Source organism: Protopterus annectens, chromosome 1.part1, assembly GCF_019279795.1.
Source record: "Protopterus annectens isolate FY-2018-M chromosome 1.part1, PAN1.0, whole genome shotgun sequence".
In the NCBI taxonomy this organism is placed as follows: Eukaryota; Metazoa; Chordata; order Ceratodontiformes; family Protopteridae; genus Protopterus; species Protopterus annectens.
In genome coordinates, this window is record NC_056726.1 from 1,042,620,449 (window position 1) to 1,042,642,692 (window position 22,244).

Genomic DNA, 22,244 nt, shown 5'->3' on the forward strand with positions numbered 1-22,244 from the left:
CTGAATCCTGGTGATTTTCTGTACTTACTTCTGTAATCTTCAATACTTCTCGAAGGTATTCACAGTAAACACTAAAAATGCAGTCTTTGTTTATATGTCTAGCAGACTAGATTCAGAAATAGAGGCAGCTACTTAAATTTCAGTGCTTTACCTTCTTCAGGTATTCAAATACTTTTTTCCTCCAATAGGACGTCTCTCAATAACAATTTAATCCAAGCCTAGTAAGAATGTGTTGTTTATTACTAAAGTGCATTTCAGGACAGTAAAAAAAAATGCCTACCAATCTGTTAATTTAGTAGCATTGTGCCTCACTTTACTTACCAGTCATTGTTCCTTTTCAATGTGCAACTTGGCTGCTGAATTTGTTTAGAAGAAACATACCACTCGAAAGGAATTTATGCTGTGTGTTTACATGAACTGTATCGTAAGACTGTCAAGACAGACAGTGCTTGCATTTACTTAAATAAAAATGCCACCCCAAAGATCTTTCAAAAATGTGCTTCAAAAGACATAAAAGACCCTTCCCTTTAAAAGGTGACTACTGTAATTGTAGCTCATTGACACCTGAAGATGCATGTAACATTTTAATTGCAAGTGCAGTTCTCACTGCTGCTTAATTAACTACTAGTACATTATACATTTGGAGAAGTCCCAGTCAAGTATGGCTCACCAATACCACTTAATCAAACAAATGTTGTCAGTGGAACTTATACCCAATTCTGTGTACATGTAAGGTGCTCCTTCCAAACTCTTACACAAAGTAGCATCTCTCAGTTCTTAATTTCTTCCATGCCAAAATTGAAGAAGGAACAATGGACCATGGACATAGCATGGATGCTAAGCACTAAACAGCAGAAGCAGCTGTGGGTACAAAGCTGTGCTGAAATGTAGGAGTCGTGTAAAATATTTCTGCCAACTGTTAAACTAAAACAATCTATGTGCATTAAGCAGCAAACATGTTAAAACCAAAACTTTTTTTTGGAAACAATCAAAAACATTTTCTAGCATCACACTCATGACATTCCACATTGGAATTTCTATCAAGAAATACGGAAAAAGTAAATTATCCAGTGAAATGCATTACTTACTAGAAAGAATTGCAATTCCAAAAATCCATGTTATTTCAAACAGTATTTCCTTTTCTCCTCTAGTATGCAAAATGTGTAACCATGTATTAACAATTAAGGGTACATGCTCTGTTAAGAGGTACTGCTCTGTTTGCATGTGGCTTATTTGCTGTGTTCCAGCCAAAGCTAAATTTCATCAAAACATTACTTGCTTTGGCACATTGAGCTAAAACTTCGCTTTATTAATCAACAACTGCAAACTGACAACAAACCACAAACAAGATCCTCAGAAGGCATAAGCCGAGGAGCTAGTTTGTGGTTTGTTGACTGTTGTTTTTGATTAGTAAAGTGAAGATTTAGCTCCGTGTGCCAAAGCAAGCAATGTTTTGATGTCTATTTTATCATTTTGACATGAAATAATAGTTTGAAGCTAGATTTCATCTCTTGAATAAGTGCCGGAGTTCAACAACCAACTTTGCATTCAGACACCATCTGGTATGACTGAGTCCAAGTATCTTCATTATGTAATTTATGCTAACTAGTAAAATCTGACTAAGAGCGTTCTACTAAGATACAAACCTTGGGTATGAAAACATGAGTAGAAATCAGATAATGATTAATATTCTACTATATGTTACTCAGAATGACATGGATGCATTGCTGGTATAAAGCATGCAGAGTGTGATAAATTTATACTGCTAATTCCTACCGTAGGAAATAGAAAACATCCTTGTTTATTCAGCTTTACTGATCTGCAGAACATATCAGCAGTATTCACAATGATTCATCAAAGCAAAGCTTCTTAAATGTACAGAATGATTAAGAACCATCTCTCAAATTCTCTTGGAATGTTGCGGGTTGAACTGTTGACCTCCAGCCATCAACCACATTCTCTTATTTTGTTACATGTGGTCAGCAAACTACTGCAGGATCTGTATTCTGCTGCTAAAACACTCACATCTCCTAGTGGTGTGTAAGTCATACGCATAAAGTACACTGCCCTTTGATTCTGCGTAATTGCCTGCATCAGAATCTGCTGTGATTTTATTAGAGTTGGCACTAAAGACTGCCAGGCTGGGTTGTGAAGTATAGTGATTTTTCTTCAAGGAGACAGTGCATGCAACAGTGTTTTACATTAATTTCTGCATCTACAATTCGCCTTGATGTAGAAAAATAAGTTCAGATAATTTATTTATATAACTTACTACAAAATGAGTGCTTCCTACAAACCATCAGTCATGCAATCTAAGCCTGATGTAATTGATTACCAATTACTAACTTGCCAGTCTAAGCATCTTTTGGCTTATCCTAGACAGGAAAAAACTGACTCAATGGGCTCCAAAGTTTTTCAAAGCTGTTTACCATGAGATGTACCTAGAAAGGCAGAGAAATGGCAGAATGCAGGACTTTAACAGTGAACTATTGAAAAAATCTACTCTATTTAAACTTCAGACAACTGCACTGCAATCTGACGTGGTGCCTACATTTCTGCCAAAGTATTGCATGATAAAATGAGGGTGCACAATTCCTCTGAGACCACAACTGAGACTCTTTTTGCCTCATCCATCATTCTCTTCCCTTTCACTTGCTAATTTATAATAAAGCTATAAACTAAGTTTTCTTATGGTCATAATAGGAGGCGTTATTTCAACATATTCCATTACTTCATGTTGGTTATTGTACGAATGCTAGATGACTAGTACTAATATCACTTGCTTTATTTAGGTAGCTGTGCAAATGACATAACTTTCCCATAGGAAATTTCATCTAGGTAAACTCTGTACAGTTAGTTACAAACCATCTTGCAGATTAAATCAGTAGCTTTTGCATAGCTATTTAAGGAACAATATTAGGTCTACACTGTATCACTGATGTATTGTACTCAAAAGACTAATTATATTTTAGAGCATCCTTGGTAAACATTGATATATTATATACTCTCACCTATAATGTACACCAGGGTGGCATTTCTTGGAATAATCAACGCATGCAATGTGTACGGAGGTAAAAAAATATATGCTACTACATTGTTTTGACTAATCTTTAATAAATTCATAATTGTCAATGTTTTGTTACACTTAAGCATGGAGTATGTTAGAAGTTCAATGTATTATTTTGGGATAGTAAATGTATAATATCACTCGTAAACAAAATGCTCATTTTCCAGTATTTTCCAGTATTTTCCAGTACCTCTGATCAGCATGCTATAATGAAATTATGATTTTTATACTCAGAACAGTACTGGTATACTCTTCAAGTTAGGCACGTTAATTCATGGGAGTATCAGTAGGAGAAACTAACATAACTTTTATATTCATGATCATTGCACACAAGCACTGAAATAAAAAAAAATATCACGCAGGTGATGTTAGTTTGAAGTAATTAATTTGATCACCAAGCAGGTGATGTTAATTTGAAGTAATTAATAAGATTATCAAGCAGATCTTTGTGTGAGCTCAAGATGTAAAAAGAAAATAAAGAAATATTTTGGAAAAAAAGATTATCAAGCAGATGACGTTAATTTGAAGTATACAGTAATAGCAACAGAATGAGCATTATTGGGAAACAACTGGCTGCCAAGAGGCATTCTGTACAGATATTCCACAACTGTACTGTAGTGGCATTGTCATTATCACTCTTACAGTTTGAGTTCTTCACTCCCTCTTAATGCCCAGTAATGCCATGCCCGGAGGGAGTCATTAAACTTAGATAATGGACTACTTATTATCATGGTGTTATATATTTTTCTTATATTATAAATATATTTGAAGCTTCTTTTCTATGATTATGTCACATAATCTCTCCTCTGGTCATGTTATTTAGGTTGGAATCCAACAACTTTTATGAGAACTATGGCAAATGCTGGGGATAGGAGGTTGTAGCTTTAAATTACTATTTATTGTATACCACACTAAATACATAATACATAATACATTTCTAACACATTAAATATAAATGATATAAATTACTGTCATCACAGTTTAATAGACCTACTGCTTCTCAGATAACTTTTATCTACTACCAAAACTACATAAATTGTGAGGTATAGATAACACGCACACAGCTAAGTTGTTGCTATGCACATGAAAATACGGGTCTATATTAAATCAGTGAACGCTTAAAAAGCGAACGCTGATTTATCGACCCCATGTAAGGGAAAGCTTACAATCCTGAACACTTAGAACAGCGATTTTTTTCCAGGGAAAAAAATTGCTGTTCCAAAAATGAAAAAAAAAAACTTTTAAATATTACATAAAGTGGGGACCTTTGCCCCCACACCACCTCCCGACGTGGGGGGCTGTGCCCCGCACCCTCCCTACTTAAATATACCAACTCCAAGATCGCACTTCAGTGACGAAAATGGCAAAATAACGAAGGCAGCCAAGCGATTTCTTTCCCAGGGAAAGAATTCGCTTATATGCTGTTTTGGTATTTTGCCATTTCATGCATTCAAGTTCAATCAAGACACATTCGAAAGAATGCGTCTTCAATCATATAATAGGAAACTAAAAATACTACCCTTTGTTAGGTTGACCAAAAGCCCACTTGGTTATGCCACTTAAAAGGTTTATTTTGAAACATTGTAGAGATGGTGCAGTTACCACAGAAATACCAGAAATATGCTGTTGTACAAAGTCCAGTACCTTAACTTTGCACTTTTACTGCGTAATGCAGATGGTAGAAGAAGTAAGCCTTTAACATTTGAAGCCATGTGCTATGGGTGTTCAAATAAGCATTCACATTAGACCTGGATCATAAAATGCAGATCACATTAAAATGCTTGTACTCAAAACAGTGCTTATTTATTGAGGGGTTTGGGCCTAGTGCAGACTGCATGCTGAAGAAGATGGATGTGGAAGGAGAAATACAAATTATAGTCATTAACACTTTTAAACAGCATCATTCTGGAGTTTTGTTTTTAGATAGTTTACAGGATTATGCTATGTGTTTGAGATAGGAATATCACAAAATTCACCTGGAGAATGAAGCAGAATTAAGCATGAGGGGTGAATTTCATGGCATCTGTGTGAAGAATACATAACAGTTTTATCAGAAACCTTACTCCAATTTATTCCTAGTTACAGAGGATATAGTGTAGGAACATATGTTTTATCACTTTGATAGTCATGAAACAATTATCACTGCAAGGCAGGCACTGTATGGGAGTTAAAAGAGAGCAGTAGCTATTTTAGATTCTGGCTTGTGTCTGAGTGGCAGTGCTAAGCATTTCATGGATTTCAAAGAAATAAAAATCTTCATGCACCTACACTTTTGGATGCCTATAATCCAAAGTGAAACTAGACCTTAGCAGTAGTTCTTCTTCTTCTTTCGGCTGCTCCTGTCAGGGGTTGCCACAGCAGATCAACTGTTTCCATTTCTTCCTGTCCTCTGCATCTTGCTCTATCACACCAACCACCTGCATGTCCTCTCTCACCACATCCATAAACATTATCTTAGGCCTTCCTCTTTTCCTGTTACCTGGCAGTTTCATCCTTAGCATCCTTTTCCCAATATACTCTGCTTCCCTCCTCAGCACATGTCCAAACCAACGTAATCTTGCCTCTCTGTCTTTGTCTCCAAACCTTCGAACCTGGGCTGACCCTCTAATATACTTATTCCTAATCCTGTCCATCCTCGTCACACCCAGTGCAAATCTTAACATCTTCAGCTCTGCCACGTCAAGCACTGACTCCTGCCTTTTTGTCAATGCCACTGTCTCCAACCCATATAACATAGCTGGTCTCACTACCCTCTTGTAGACATTCCCTTTCACTCTTACTGGTACTCGTCTGTCACAAATCACTCCTGACACTCTTCTCCACCCACTCCATCCTGCCTGTACTCTCTTCTTCACCTCTCTTCCACACTCAGCATTACTCTGAACTGTTGATCCCAAGTATTTAAACTCATCCACCTTCGCCACCTCTACTCCCTGCATCCTCACCATTCCTCTATCCTCCCTCTCATTCACACACATATATTCTGTCTTAGTCCTGCTGACCTTCATTCCTCTTCTCTCTAGAGCATATCTCCACCTCTCCAGGGTCTCCTCCACCTGTTCCCTACTCTCAATACAGATCACAATGTCATCTGCAAACATCATAGTCCACGGAGACTGCTGTCTGATCTCGTCTGTCAACCTGTCCATCACCATTACAAATAAGAAAGGGCTCAGAGCTGAACCTTGATGTAATCCTACCTCCACCTTAAACACATCCGTCACCCCCACCGCAGACGTCACCGCTGTCACACTACCCTCGTACATATCCTGTACCACTCTTACATACTTCTCTGACACTCCCGACTTCCTCATACAATACCACAACTCCTCTCTAGGCACCCTGTCATATGCTTTCTCTAAATCCACAAAGATACAATGCAACTCCTTCTGACATTCTCTGTACTTCTCCATCAACACTCTCAAAGCAAACATTGCATCTGTAGTGCTCTTTCCTGGCATGAAACCTTACTGCTGATCACTAATCATTACCTCCCTTCTTAACCTAGCTTCCACTACTCTTTCCCATAACTTTATGCTGTGACTGATCCATTTAATCCCTCTGTAGTTACTACAGCTCTGCACATCACCCTTATTCTTAAAAATCGGTACCAAAACACTTTTCTCCATTCCTCAGGCATCCTCTCACTTTCCAAGATTTCATTAAACAATCTAGTTAAAAACTCCACTGCCATTTCACCTAAACACCTCCATGCTTCCACAGGTATGTCATCAACAGCCTTTCCGTTTTTCATCCTCTTCATAGCTATCCTTACTTCCTCCTTGCTAATCCACTGCACTTCATGATTCACTATCCGCACATCATCCAACCTTCTCTCCCTCTCATTCTCTTCATTCATCAGCCCCTCAAAGTACTCTTTCCATCTGCTCAACACACTCTCCTCGCTTGTGAGTATGTTTCCCTCATTATCCTTTATCACCCTTACCTGCTGCACATCTTTACTAGCTCGGTCCCTCTGTCTAGCCAATCAGTACAGGTCCTTTTATACAACTCATCATATGCCTTATCCTTAGCCTTCGCCACCTCTCTCTTTGCCATGCACCTCATCTCCTTATACTCTTGTCTACTTTCTTCATCTCTCTGACAATCCCATTTCTTCTTCGAAAATCTCTTTCTCTGTATACTCTCCTGTACTTCTTCATTCCACCACCAGGTCTCCTTGTCCTCCTTCCTCTTTGGTGCTTAATAAAAGTTTTAAGAACATTTTTGACATCGGAAAGTTACTTAACAAGCCAGTCTTTTCCACATTTTTTGGATTATAATTGAGATATTCCATGTATTATAAAGTAGTAAGAGATAGTAGTTGCATAAAAGTAATAAAGAATTTTATTTTAAAGTAGCCTAATAATATATTTTAATGTTAATGGCACTCGTAACAGTATATTTATTTATTATGTATTTATTGACGTTTGTTTACTGGGAAAGTCCATTGGGCCAGGCTAGCCCATTTTCAGTGGAGGCCCAGGGAGAAAAGCTCCAGGGAACATACATAGAATACAGAACTAAACAAATTAACATATTTTACATAAGAAATATCTTAAAAATAGTGAATAAAATTACAGACGATGCATGTACTTATTGGAAAAACAAAAAAGAAAAATATCATGAAGTAAGATTCAATAAAGAAATCTAGTACGTCATACATAGCATAATACAGTGGTGTTTGGCAGTAGAGAGTAACAAGCTGTTATACTCAGACGTAAAGGAGCATATCAATTGAATCTTTATTTGATCAAGAAGTGGAAACAACGAAGTAAAGGTTAATGTGAAGGTATAGGGTAACGGTCTATGATGGCAAAGAGGTAAGGACATGAAAAGGAGCTGTGTGGGTTTAGTAAAAGTAAGTGGCCAGTCACACAATACAGGCAAAGGAAGTTTGGTAAAATAGAGGGAGAGAGGGAAGTAAGGGTGGGAGAAAGATGAGGAAGGTAGCTTGGAAAAGCAGAGGGACAGTGGAGACTAGTGAGAGAAGGGTCGGGGAAGGAGGAAGGAATTGAGCGATGAGAAGAGGAAGTGCTAGATGAGTGTATCATATATATTAAAAATTTTGATTGACTCTGTGTTGAGATCAAAGTAGAAACTTGTAATTATGACTGAAAAAGGAGTGATTCTGAAGCAGAACATATAGTGGCGTTCTTTATAGTATTTTGCATTGTACTGGTAGTCTTTTATTTATATGTAAATTAGAAAAAAAGGTAGGTTTTATTTTTATATTTACTTTTCATTTCAAGACAATGCTCTACAAAATGTGTGCAGTGTGCTACTCAGAATTAAATATCAGAACCTGATGAAAAAAGAACATATGAAGATGCTGTAGGACATTTGAGTAGCCATACTGCAGTGTTTCTTAACAACATGTTTCAAATTTTAGGTAGGTATGGAACCGTAATCTTATGATATAATTGTCAGCTTTTGTTATGTGAGTCAGGATATGCTTTTTCACTGGAATCCTGTACAGCAGCTGCATTACTTCTGCCAATTCACACTTTCTCTTGCCAAACTCCTCATCCTCTTAGCTTCACTTTTGAACAAGACCCCAGTATTTTTTAACTTCTCTATTAAGATATTTGTTCAATCTCAACTGCAAAGACAGCCACACTTTTCCAGAAGAAAACCATAACCCCTGATTTTGGTGTGCTGATTTTAGTCCCAGTAGTCAGCCTTTCCAGTTCATGCTAGAACCCACAGTCACTTAAGACTATGAGAACACAAGTCATCTGAAAACAACAAGATGTAACCCTCATTTCCTCAAATTGTTTGGTCTCCAAACTTTGGCTTCAACTTGATATCTTGTTTATCAAATTCACAAATGGAAGGTAAGATAGGTCACATTATTTATAGAGTCTTCTCTGATCCTCAGCATATTTTTCACAATACCAAGAATATGGATACCACTCTAAGTCCTCAAATACAGCGATCAAATGATAAGCAGCAATGGCCATGTGACCTCATTATATATATATATATATATATATATATATATATATATATATATATATATATATATATATCATCCGCGGTGGTGCAGCGGTAGCGTTGTTGCCTCACAGCAGGAGGTTCTCCCGTGCGATTCTCGGCTGGAGTGCGGGAAGTGCTTTCTGTGTGGAGTCTGCATGTCCTCCCCGTGGTTGGGTGGGCGTTCGAAACACATGGGTAAATGGGCGTGCCTTCGTTAAAGGTTGAATGTCGAGCTGGCACCTCGGCGTTCCTGAAAATCTACTGCCAATCATTAGCGGACCGGAGTTCCACTGTGGCGACTCCTAACCGGGAAAAGCCGAAAGACAACAACATATATATATATATATATATATATATATATATATATATATATATATATATATGGGTCTACTTTAAAACACCGACACACAAAACACCAACGACCGGAAGATTGACAACTGAGATGACTGACAGCTTAAAAGCACGAAAATTCACATGGCCGACAAACCACAATCTCGACAATCAACAAAACAAAACAAATACCTCCAGAAGCACAACAACAAACTTACAAACCTACACTAAACCTTACATACACAACTATCTATGCACTAACCTTAACCCAAACCCTAACCCTAAGGTCCGTCACTATCGCACACTCATCTAACCCGCGCCCTAACCCTAACTCACTTAACCCGCTCCTAACCCTAAAGTTTGTCACTATCGCACACTTACCTTACCCGAACCCTAACCCTAACTCACTTAACCCACCCCTAACCCTAAAGTCTGCCACTATCGCACACTTACCTTAACATGTCAGTGTTCTCAGAGTTGGGCTTTTAAACTGTCGGTCATCTCAGTTGTCGATCTTCCGGTCTCGGTGTTCTTGTCGTCGGTTTTTTGCATGTTGGTGTTTTAAAGTAGACCCATATATATATATATATATATTATCTTGGGACTATATACACATACACACACACACACACACACACACACACACACACACACATATATATATATATATATATATATATATATATATATATATATATATATATATATATATATATATATATATATATATATATATATATATATATATATATATATCTATATATAAATAGTGATAAAGAACTTTAACTGATAAAACTATCCGAAGACATGTCTGTAATAGGTCATTGGAACAGACCACCTACATGGCTAAGAAATTCAAATGACTAAAATAAATAAAATTTACCATTAGAACAAAGAAAACACTAACAGCATTAAAATATGACACATTTGTGCATATGGTAAATACTAGTACCTGTGGTCTTTTATTTGTATTTGTTTGTCTAGTGCCAGAAATAATGTCAGGCTAAAGAAAGTTGAATTAAAATATTTATTCTTTCTTTTTTTTCTTTCTTTGTTATTACAGACTGATGGCTCCTTTGTAAACTGCATTTGAATTATGTTTTTTAATTGGTAAAATGTCTGTTTCCCACAGCCTATGAAAGTGTGATCTGTTCTCCTTTTGAATATAAAATGATATGCAAGAACATGAAATATCCAGTGGTTGCTTAAAACAAGACTGGAGACAGGGAAACCCAAGAGTCAAATAATGTAGTTAAAGTGCACTTCAAATGAACTAGTCTTTAGTCTTTATATACTAAAACAGTGTCACATGGAATAGCATTTAGTGTGTAAATGCATTCATCCTTATAAACTTATAGGCAGAAGACCTTTTTAGTTACTTTTCTTTTGGGAAAGCAAACACCTAAAATAAGCTAATGTAATATCTTCTGCCACAGTAAATGTTGTAATAGATCTATGGAAGCACATATGAGCAATTGATATGTATAAATATTTGAGAATTGTGTTTGTTATGTTTTACTTAGGAAGATATTGATGTGACCACTGCATTCTAAGTTTCCTATCTGCATTTTCCTAAAAAGAACTTATGATAGTAAGGATTCAGTAATCTTTAAGCTAGAAGCAGATTTACATATCTAGCATATAATAGTGTTTTCTTTCTTCAAATACTGATATGTGTGTGACAATCTCTTATTTTAATACTCTTTGTGCATTACATATTTAATCTGTAACATCACTGTTTGCTGCATTGTTTATATAAAGGTTATTTATTCATTTTTAAATTTTGTGGCTTATCTTTTTATTATATATGTATTATTGTCCTTTTATTACCTGGATAAGGGTTATTTACCAAGCCACTGAAAATATTAAGATGTGGGATTTTATACCTGCCTAGATAAGATGAGCAGGTAACTGGAGGTCCCTGGCTATCTAGAGATATTTCAGTACTACTTTGCCAGGGGGAAAGCTGTGGGGACATAATAATTCTGTAAAATTTCCCTGTGAATTGTGTATGTGTGTGTTTGTGAGTGTGTGTGTGTGTGTGTGTGTGTGTGTGTGTGTGTGTGTGTGTGTGTGTGTGTGTGTGTGTGTGTGTGTGTAAGAAAATAACATGGGAAAGAACGGTTACCACTGGCAAGGGGCATTGCAAGACACTTCACACCTAGAGTGGTGAGAATGTGGCCTGTGATCTACATCAAAGACTCAGATATAACAATGGCCTGTGTGTACTATAATCTGAGGCTGCGTAGTGTGAACTCTTACTCAGGACAATACTGCATTTCCTACTTATGCTCATGGGGACAGGGGGTGCATTTTATGAATCATTTGATTTAGATTTGTGGCCACTTTTTATCATTTACTCTTTATGGTTATAATTGGGGTGACTCAAGAGACTATCGCTCTGATGCCATCTACAACCTTTTATTCACCCTTGGTGACAATGATACCATCAGTCTGTGATACTTTGGGTGGCATTTGCTGGATTCAAACCTTATTTGTGCCAATGTTTCTCACATATTTGGTGGCAGTGGTAAGACTGAAAATCTGCCTATGCCATCATTTCTCACAGTTAGGATAGAATGAATGGATGATATAATATTAACAGAATAAATCTATTTAAAATAAATATTTTAACTGATATAGTTATCTCTGTATAGTCTTCACATGTGCGTTGTATTGTGATATAATTTGAACATTAATAAAAGATTAAAAAAAGAATGAGTGTATAGTTAGATGAGCACCTCCTGGTAATATGTATGGGTACAGCTCAAGGAAATATTAATGTTAGAATCTATAAATAATGCTACAAATAAGCAGTAAACCAGCAAAATAATTCACATTTACTGGAGAATAATATACCTGGTAAGTACTGGATTATGACATAAACTCACATGTCCCAATCCTCGTAGACTGGGACTCAGAAAATGTAGCCACATTGTAGTAAGCAAAGGTGCCTCACCTCAGGCTTTGTGCCCACTGAGTGACACACAGCTAAAGTTATCCCACTCCACAAGGGGGGATCCACCTTGGATCCCAGAAACTACTGCCCCATCAGTCTGATGAGCCTGATCTGTAAGGCCATGGAACGTATTATCATGGAACTTATAAACAAAGACATTGGCAACCTTCAAACACTGGACCCCACGCAGTTTGGGCTTGTGAAGGGCCAATCTTGTTTCCTGAACCTGATTGACTTCTTCGAATCAGTCTCCAGAGCCATGGACAAGGGTAAGGTGGTCCACATACCCTATCTGGACCTCGCCAAGGCCTTCGACACCATCCCCCACTCTGGAACCATAGATAAACTTACTAAATTGGGCATTAATCCCTACGTCACTCGATGGGTTGCCAACTGGCTTACTGGTAGCCGACTCCAAATCCAGCTCCAGACATGTGACATGTGGAGTACTTCAGGGTTTAGTCCTGGGACCGCTCTTGTTTGGCATCTACTTCTCTGAAATACAGGCCAACACTAAGGGACTCTGGCTAACAAAGTTCACAGATGACTGCAAACTGGGAGCCATTATTGAATCCCCAAATGATGTGGATGTTCTACAAAAGGGCCTTACAGAAACAGATGCTTGGTGCCAGAGCCATGGGCTCAAGTTCAATGCCAAGAAATGTATAGTTATCCCCTTTGGAAAAAAACATGTACCCGTGAATTACCACATAGGTGGCAGTACACTAAACACCGAAAGTGTGATAAGAGATTTAAAGACACAGGCGGACAGTGGTCACACCTTTGATAACCAAATCACCACAACAGTCAGGAAATCCTTTTATGTAGCACACCTCATCACTAAGGGCTTTTCATCCAGAAAAAAGGAGGCCATTGTCCCACTGTACTCATCCCTCATTAAACCCATTATAGAATACAATGCCCCATTTGGTATGTACCTCTCAAGACATCTGCAACAACTGGAAAGGGTGCAGAAATACCTCACTAAAAGAATCACGGGCCTAAAACAGATGCCCTATGCTGACTGTCTAAAAAAACTCCACCTATACTCTGTCACATATCGTCTACTCAAAGGCGATCTCTGCTTAACATCCAAGGCCATGTCAAACCCAGAGCTGTTGGACATGCTACACTTAAAGAAATCCCAATCCCTCAGAGACACATGCTCCAGGGATCTAAACCTTGTCATCACAATGAACAAAACATGCTGGAGGGATAGGTTCCTGACACAGAGACTCCCCAGACTCTGGAATAGACTGCCCATACATGTCAAGCAGAGTGCCTCTTTGGCCCTCTTCAAAAGTAACCTTGATGATTGGATGGGAGATAGGAAATTCACCCCAGGGATCACGTCAGTCACCCTGATAGACTGGGGTCAAGGAAAGTAAATACTGTGGGAAGAAATAGCCAGGGAATTGTAATGGCTAGGCTTGTATAGGCCCTAGGGTTGATAGCCTAGTACCAACCTATGAACCTATGATGAGCAACCCTGGGCAAGGTATGTGTGATTCAGAGACACACATACCACTAATAGTAGCTGTGAAACAGCTAAGATGGCCAAATAAGACAAGGTAATGAGGAACAAAATAGTGCACTGTGGGAATGTGCATGCCAAGATACTGAAAGTCATGGATTCCTGGTATTTATGCTGAGGAACTTTTGAAAATTTTAGGGGTTTCCTAATGGATGCTAATTGCATCAATGAGTTGTATCAGTGTGTGTCATCAACCCCAGAAGCACCATGTCATACAACTTAGATTATTATGCATTCCATGACACTGACATTGTGGACATGTGTCAATCCCAGATGAAGCACATGGGAGTCCAAGACTTCCTATCCCAGTGGTACTAAGGTATGTGTGACTTCACATGTACTAGTTACAGGGACCTTCCAGGGCAGATGTATCTCTGTAATCTGTTTCAGAAATACTTCATCAGTTCCTCAGTGCCATGATGCAGTGTGTTGGGGGAACATATATGGTTTCCATGCACCAAAGAGGAGCACTATCTGGGACTTCTGTTATGTAGCATGTTTCCTTGAAGTTTGTGAGTCACAGACTGTATCCACATAGAAATAAAGCCCCCACCTCAGAAACTGGGATGGTGGCATGAGAATTGCAAAGGGTATCACTCTGTCAATTGCCAGATGGTCAGTAATGCACAAGATGTCATCTATAATGTGCATGTTGGTCACACAGGCAGTATTTCTGACTCTCATACGTGGCATACTTGTGACCTGTGTAACCATTTTGCAAGGGATAATTTCTCCAGAGTCATCTTATTAGCAATCCTGGATATGCCCTGAAATTCCATCTGGTGTTACCTATCAGACATCCTAAAAAGAAGTAGACCAGGGTACAATTCTGCACCTTCACCAACCAGGATCATTACTGAATGTATGCTTCGACTGCTGAAGATACACTTTTGTTTTCTGGATTCGTCAGATTCCACCCTACAGTGTGATCCCACTATCTGAACAAAAATATTTTCAGTATGTGTAGTGTTATACTGTATGATATTGAGTATGCAAATGCAGTAATGAGGCCAGTAGCAGGGGACAAAACCAGGCAATGGAGACAAAGCCAGATGAGGAGTCTGTGGGGAAGCTGGCTGAAGGGGAGGAGCCTGTGAAGGAGAAGGAGACAGATGAGGAGTCAGTGGAGGAGCCATCTGCATGGGATGGCCATGCTAGACATAGGCTGGTACAGTATGCTGTGGCACTGGTAAAGAGGAAGCAGCTCATACATGGCTTTGGGCCCCTAGGAAAGCTTACTAAAGCAAAAATAATACATTATAACTGATACATGCAAATCACACATCAGACTATGCTCATCCAAGCATAGGCTGCCCACACTATACATTGTATATAAGCAAGGCGAGTAACAATGTCCAAAGGGCAAGGCGCAGTTACCTTCATTTTCACAGACTGGGGAGAGAGCTGATGTATGATTGTCTTTTACATGGAGATGTATAAGTGTGAAGATTTAGGAAGAGTGCACGTGTGAGCATGGGCTGGGACTGGGTGAGGGGGACATCATGGGAGAGTTATTTCAAAGGCCCACTGTCTCAAGAAATGTGTGTTTGTGTGTGCATTTGCATGTGTGTCAGTGTGTGATGTGCTGTGGTCAGTGGTGGTGGGACTGTCTGTTGGGACATATCCTCAGCAGTAGGTGCAGTACTGTGTATTGATCTATTAGATAGGTCCAGGACATGCATGGTAAATGGGTGAACATCCCATGGACGATGCCTATCATGACTGCTACAACCCCAGTGATGTCCTCTCATCTGTGTAGATGCCTCCCCATCAGATGCAGTAGTAGCATGCTAGATCTGCATGAACATGGAGATATACTTATGTAACAGTGTTGTGAATGACACCTTATACTTGTCAGATGAACTCAAGAGAATGGTGCATGTTCCAGTAAGTAATTTAGTTCACTGAAATAACACACACTCTGCATCAGCCTGACCAACTCTGCCATGGCTGTAGTGGTACCAACCTGTACCCCTATGACAGCTAGAACTTACACTAGGTTGCAGCCATTGTCGAACCAACTTCAGGAGGAGGTCAAAAACCATGTCTCCATTGAGAACCAGTATTCATGCCCCATGTGTCTACTCTATTCCTGCCCAGTGGAGGTACTGTCAGACATCTATAATCTGCGACATATGGGGAGGTGTAGGTCTCTGACTGATGATGTCCCAAGTAACCTGACTTCCCTGTGTGGTGTGCATGACCTTGGTGTCCTTCCACAAGTATAGATCCTGTATCCATGGACTGTGTAAGGGATGCAGTGGTCACATTCCTTATATCCAGTGCACACATAACTCCCCCCTTGACTGTGCCAGCTCATGCCCACTGTCCTCTTCAGAGGCATTATATCCTACAACTGCAGATAGTGTCAGCACCACAGAGGTGGTGCCAGTTAGAGAATCACCTGTAAATGTAACAAAATGCAACAGAGTGTGAAAGTAAAGCTCAGAACCAGAAATATACTGCTAAATGAGATGTAGGAATACTAGCTGTACAAAACCACCCAGGGAAATACAATACCTTCAGCAGAAGGTCATGGTGGTAGAATCCCTGATATTTCTATGTAAGCCAAACAGACACCATTACCAACTAGGCCAAGGAGGAATGGGTCTGGGGATCCCACATGTGCTTCTACAGAGAAAGTGCTGTACATACATGGAATGTCTTCTGAATATATTCTTGGCACTCAGAGAACCACTGTCCTGGCCTGCAGCACTGCACTGTGGGACTGGTTTGAGGTTTCAGTGACAGGTTGAACTAATGGCCTAGCACCTATTGACCTACCTTACTGTGCCAAATGGGAAGCTTATTGCATTGCAACATGAATAATGTCACGGGTTCTGTGTTGGACATTACATATGTGCAGTCCTGGCCACTGATTGCATTTATATCCATCACCATGTCTTGACAGGCATGATTATAGTAGGTCCAGCTGGCAACATCCAAGCCAAAGAGCAGTCAGCCATTGAGATGGCGGTCCTGGATGAGCACCTCATTTTCTGCATCTGAGATCCTGGCCTTCCTAGTAGCTTTGTCAGCAAACTAATAGTATGTTTCTACTTTGACTGCATTTAGAAATTGATCTATAGGTATGAAAAACTCTGGTATGAACACTGTGATCAACAGTAGTCCACAAATGCTTTAACAGTGTTATGCTGCCTGTCTGTCTGGTATACCTCTTTCTCTAATTAAGCAGTACATTCAATGACTTCTACTTCTTGAGACAGAAGTGGCAAATTTCATGACACCCATGCAGATGAACAATAGAGGTATGACTGTGGAATCCTACACATATGCACTTTATAAGCACTTACATGCGCACTTACTTGCATGGATCGTGCTATCCCTAACAGAACCAAGATGCTATCATCTAAAAAAAGGAAGACAATCTGGTGGTCCTGTGCCATAAACAAACTCTACAAAAGAAGAAAGAAACTGTTTCAAAAAAGAGTAAAATCCCATGACTAGAAGAACTCCCAGGTCAGCCTCAGTAAGAAGCTGAGGTCCCTCATAAAATCCTCCAAAGCTAGTTATGAAAACAAAATCGCAAATGATTCTAAAGACAACCACAAAGCATTCTATAGCTATGTCAAGAATCTCAATGGCAACACTCAAATCTGTTCTGAGTTACAGCACAATGGCACTAAATATACAGAACCATCTGATTTTGCCAACATCCTGGCAGATAGGTTCAGTGTTAACTTTACCCCCCCCCCCTCACCCCCTAAAGGGCCCATCTCTATACCGGAAGAATGTAAAGTTCCTGTAATCACGGCTGCACAGGTAAAAAACACACTCTCCAAAGCCAAGAACACAGCATTCATGGGACCTGACAACATCCCAGGCTGCGTTCTACATGAACTACAGAATGAACTGGCACCCCACTTAAGCACCATGTTCAATCATAGCCTCACCTCAGGCTTTGTACCTACTGAATGGCGCACAGCAACGGTTGTCCCACTCTACAAAGGGGGAGCCACCACCGACCCTGGGAACTGCCGCCTCATTAGCCTAACAAGCCTGGTCTGCAAGGCCATAGAATGTATCATCATGGAACTTATAAACAAAGACATTGGTAATCGCCAAACTCTGGACCCCACCCAGTTCAGGCTTGTAAAAGGCAGATCATGTTTCCTAAACCTGATTGACTTCTTTGAAGCAGTCACCAATGCTGTAGATGAAGGTAAAGTGGTTCACACAGCCTATCTAGATCTCGTCAAGGCTTTTGACACCATTCCCCACTCTGGAATTATAAACAATCTCACTAAACTAGGTATAAATCCCTATGCCACAAGATGGGTTGCCAACTGGCACACTGACAGAACCCACACTGTGAAAGTAGCAGACTCCAAATCCGACTTCAGACAAGTGACAAGTGGAGTACCACAGGGTTCAGTTCTGGGTCCTCTCCTGTTTGGTATCTACTTCTCTGAAGTACAGGCAAACACAGAAGGTCTTTGGCTAACGAAGTTCGCAGATGACTGCAAACTAGGAGCCATAACTGAAACTCCTAACGATGTGGACATACTGCAAAAGGGCCTCTCTGAGACAGATGCCTGGTGTCAAAGCCATGGCCTCAAGCTCAATGCCAAAAAGTGCATTGTCATCCCCTTTGTAAAAACTCTGTACCCATGAGCTATCACATAGGTGGTAGTCTACTTAACACCAAAAGTGTGATAAGAGACTTTGTGACACAGGTGGACAGTAGTCTCTCCTTTGATAATCACATCACCACAGCAGTCAGGATATCCTTCTACGTGGCACACCTCATCACAAAAGGTTTCTCATCCAGGAAAAAAGAGATCATTGTTCCCCTCTACTCGTCACTCATTAGACCCATTATAGAGTACAACGCCCCTTTTGGTATGTACCTCACAAGACATCTACAACAACTGGAAAGGCCGCAGAAGTACCTCACAAAGAGGATTAACAGCCTCAAACAGATGCCCTACGCAGAGCATCGCAAAAAACTCCAGCTTTACTCTGTCGCATATCGCCTACTCAGAGGCACTCTCTGCCTGACATACAAAGCTATGTCAAACCCAGAGCTGTTGAACATGCTCCACTTAAAGAAATCCCAATCCCTCCGAGCTACACACTCTAGGGACCTAAACCTTGTCACCACAATAAACAGAACATGCTGGAGGGATAGATTCCTGTCCCAAAGACTTCCCATACTCTGGAACAAACTACCTATCTATATCAAACAAAGCTCCTCATTAGCACTCTTCAAGAGAAATCCTGATAATTGGATGGGGAATAGGAAATTCACCCCAGGGATCACTTCTGTGGCTCTGCTTGACAGGGGCACAGGAAAATAATTTTCTAGGGTGGCGAAAGCCAGGGTACCTTTTGGCTAGGCTTGTGTAGGCCCAAGGCCAATGGCCTAGTACCTACCTATGAACCTATGTCAATCATATAACAGGAATGACCAGCTGAAACCCCAATAGTACAACAGCTGCGCTGTTGCAACTCTCCTGGATAACATCAATGTGAAATGGCATTTTTAAACACAATTTGCCAAATGTGGAAGATATATAAGCCATGCAATCATACCTATCAACCTCTCAGCAAAAGAAGTCTGGACAAAGCCATAAATAACAGGGGGACAAAGGCCCAAAAATAGGGACAAATTTTAAATATTGCACTTATAAACTTAGACATTTGTTAGCATAAAAACTTTTGATTTGCATTTTCTGAAGGATATGAAATCTAAACCTCAAATGTCTGTCATTATTTAGCAAATTCAGTTCTTACTGATTTGCCAGAAAACCCCAACTTTTATGAGGAACAGAACAAAAAATCTGGACATTCTGTGAAAAAACTGGACAGTTGAGAGGTATGCATTCAACATTCAATTAGTTTAACACACAAGTATTACAGGCCCATGCTGAGTGGTGATGTGAGGACCTACAGATATGGGTGCTTTTCTGTTTTAGCTTTACAGTCCTTCTGCACAGCAGTTACTTGTTCTAGCAGCACTTTCTCAGTTCACTTTTGTTCAGTAACCCATGAAGTCCTGTCACAATTTTATATGTTGTTAAATAATAAAGCAGCTATCATTCTAAAAGAAGTGTAATAACATAAGCTGAACAAGCTGAACCTTACCTTGTTAAAGGTAAATCAGGTATTCTGCTTAAAGCCAAGTCTTGAGATTTGAATCAGACTTGCTACTCCACATCTTCGTCCATAGCATGATGGGACTCAGTCCCGTCCCTCATATTTATGTCATTCAAATGCAATTGTGTAGGTGTGATCACTATGCACATCAGGACTCAATGCAGAACTTTTTCTAACTCATTCGATGTCTGCCTTGTGTAGACTGGTTGCTGCACTAAGGTCTACACAGCATCACGCACATGTCTAGGTACCTGTAGGCAGCATTGTACATGCATGGTTCAGCTTATGGCTTTAGGGGGAAATTTGTAATACCACTTAACACATACTAGAAGTGGAGTCACGGTAATGCAGAGCTCACTAACAGTATAGACAAACTGTGTTTCCATGTTCAACACTTAACTCTGTTTTGTTTAGACATTGTGAAACATTGCATATATTACACTGTCCTCCCAAAAATTCACACAGATAAGCTGGCATCTGTTGCGTAACAGCTGGCACACCCATAAATGGGTATGATTGTTAATTTCCTGCCATCTCTTTCTGCAGTTTTTTACATGTTGAAAAATGACATCTGAAGATGATGGCACTGGTACTTTTCATGCGCAAAGGTGCTGTGTATAGGAATCCAAGATATTCTTCCACCTACTACACCAAAATTATGGGCTGTGGCTCTTGAGAGAGGACTGTGAAGGCCTCCAAAACAAAGCAGAGGGCTGGAATAGTTTGGATCTAGCAATAACATGTACCACAGTGATCTCTTGCATTGGGGGAACACTGTCATCACAAATATAGCAACATTAAGATACACAATCCCAACCTCCTGAGCCAATGGGAGACTGAGGTTAGACTACCACTACCTATGTACTCTAAATAATCCCTGGCTTACCTCCACTTCCAAACTGCCAGTGTGTGCCACATACATATCTAACACAATCCCATTTCTTTCTCCTCGCATCCTGAAGTGACTGCAGAGAAAGCACAGCTGCACATGAAGAAGCTGGAGTGCCTCAGAGAGTGACGGGATGAGTATACCTGTTAGATGTCAAAGAGGTGTCGATTTAAACAATCTGGTCAGTTATTATAGCTGTGGTCTGGAAGAGTATGGGTTTTCTACATGGTTACCACCTTACCAAGTAACTGAAGTGTGACTGTTTAAGGAAACTTATGATTTTAAAGGACATACCATACCAACAAGCAGTGAATAGGATTGGATTTTAATTTCTTTGCTGTATAAAAGTTCAGTGTTGTAGAATGTCAGTTGCTTCTGATCTGTCCCTTAACATTATCCTGAGGATTCAATAAACTCTGTGTAGGATTAGTACGAAGCCTACACAGAGTTTACATATTTGCATGGTGAGAAGCAGTACAAATTACATAGTCATGTCATGCATTGCATTTAAATGGAAACAAGCACAGTTTCAGGGCTAGCAACAGTGTTGCCAGCCAGGAAACAATGTAAAGCAACACAGACAGCAGCAGAAATGTAAACCCGTTTACCTACAGGCAAGCTAGGTTGGTGTGTTTGCGAAGAATGTCAGCAAGATTATCAGGGTTATGAATAAAGCAATGTATTTAGTTCCAGCACATTATACAAAAGTGAATACAGTGCAGAATATTGTGGAGACTTGTGTCAAGCATACTGAACAAAAGTTGTGTAAATGATCCATAATGTTACATAGACTGCCATGAAAAACAAACAGTTGTGGAACTGTGTATATTGAATAGGAACAGACAGATGAATTATAGGAATTAACACAGGGAAAGAGGGCCAGTTAAACATGATAATGTACAGTAGATGAGGGCATGTCACTGAAGACAGTTGTAGCATGAACACTAATCACATATCAACATGATATAGTACAGACTGCACAATGAATTTAAATTATGTGACTGTCACACAAAGTGACATAATGATGGAGAAGAGTCTTTGTGATATACACATCTTGACATGAACAGTGGAGAGGGCATATCAGGGATAGTATATGCAATAGGGGTTGGTGCATATTGTGAAGCTGTGCAAAATAAGTTGCCTGAATATGACTGTAATGTCAGCAGAGGTCTCAGCCAAGTGGGATACACAGTAACAGGCTCAAGGACAATATCAGAATAATACTTCAGTAATCCCATGTCTCTTACATAACATATGTGATTGTGAGTAATCATAGATGGTTTTGCAAGAACCTACTTGTACAACTATTATGAATTGTCAGCAGTCTATGAGAAGAATTAAGCACTCCATCCTGAAGCTTTAACAT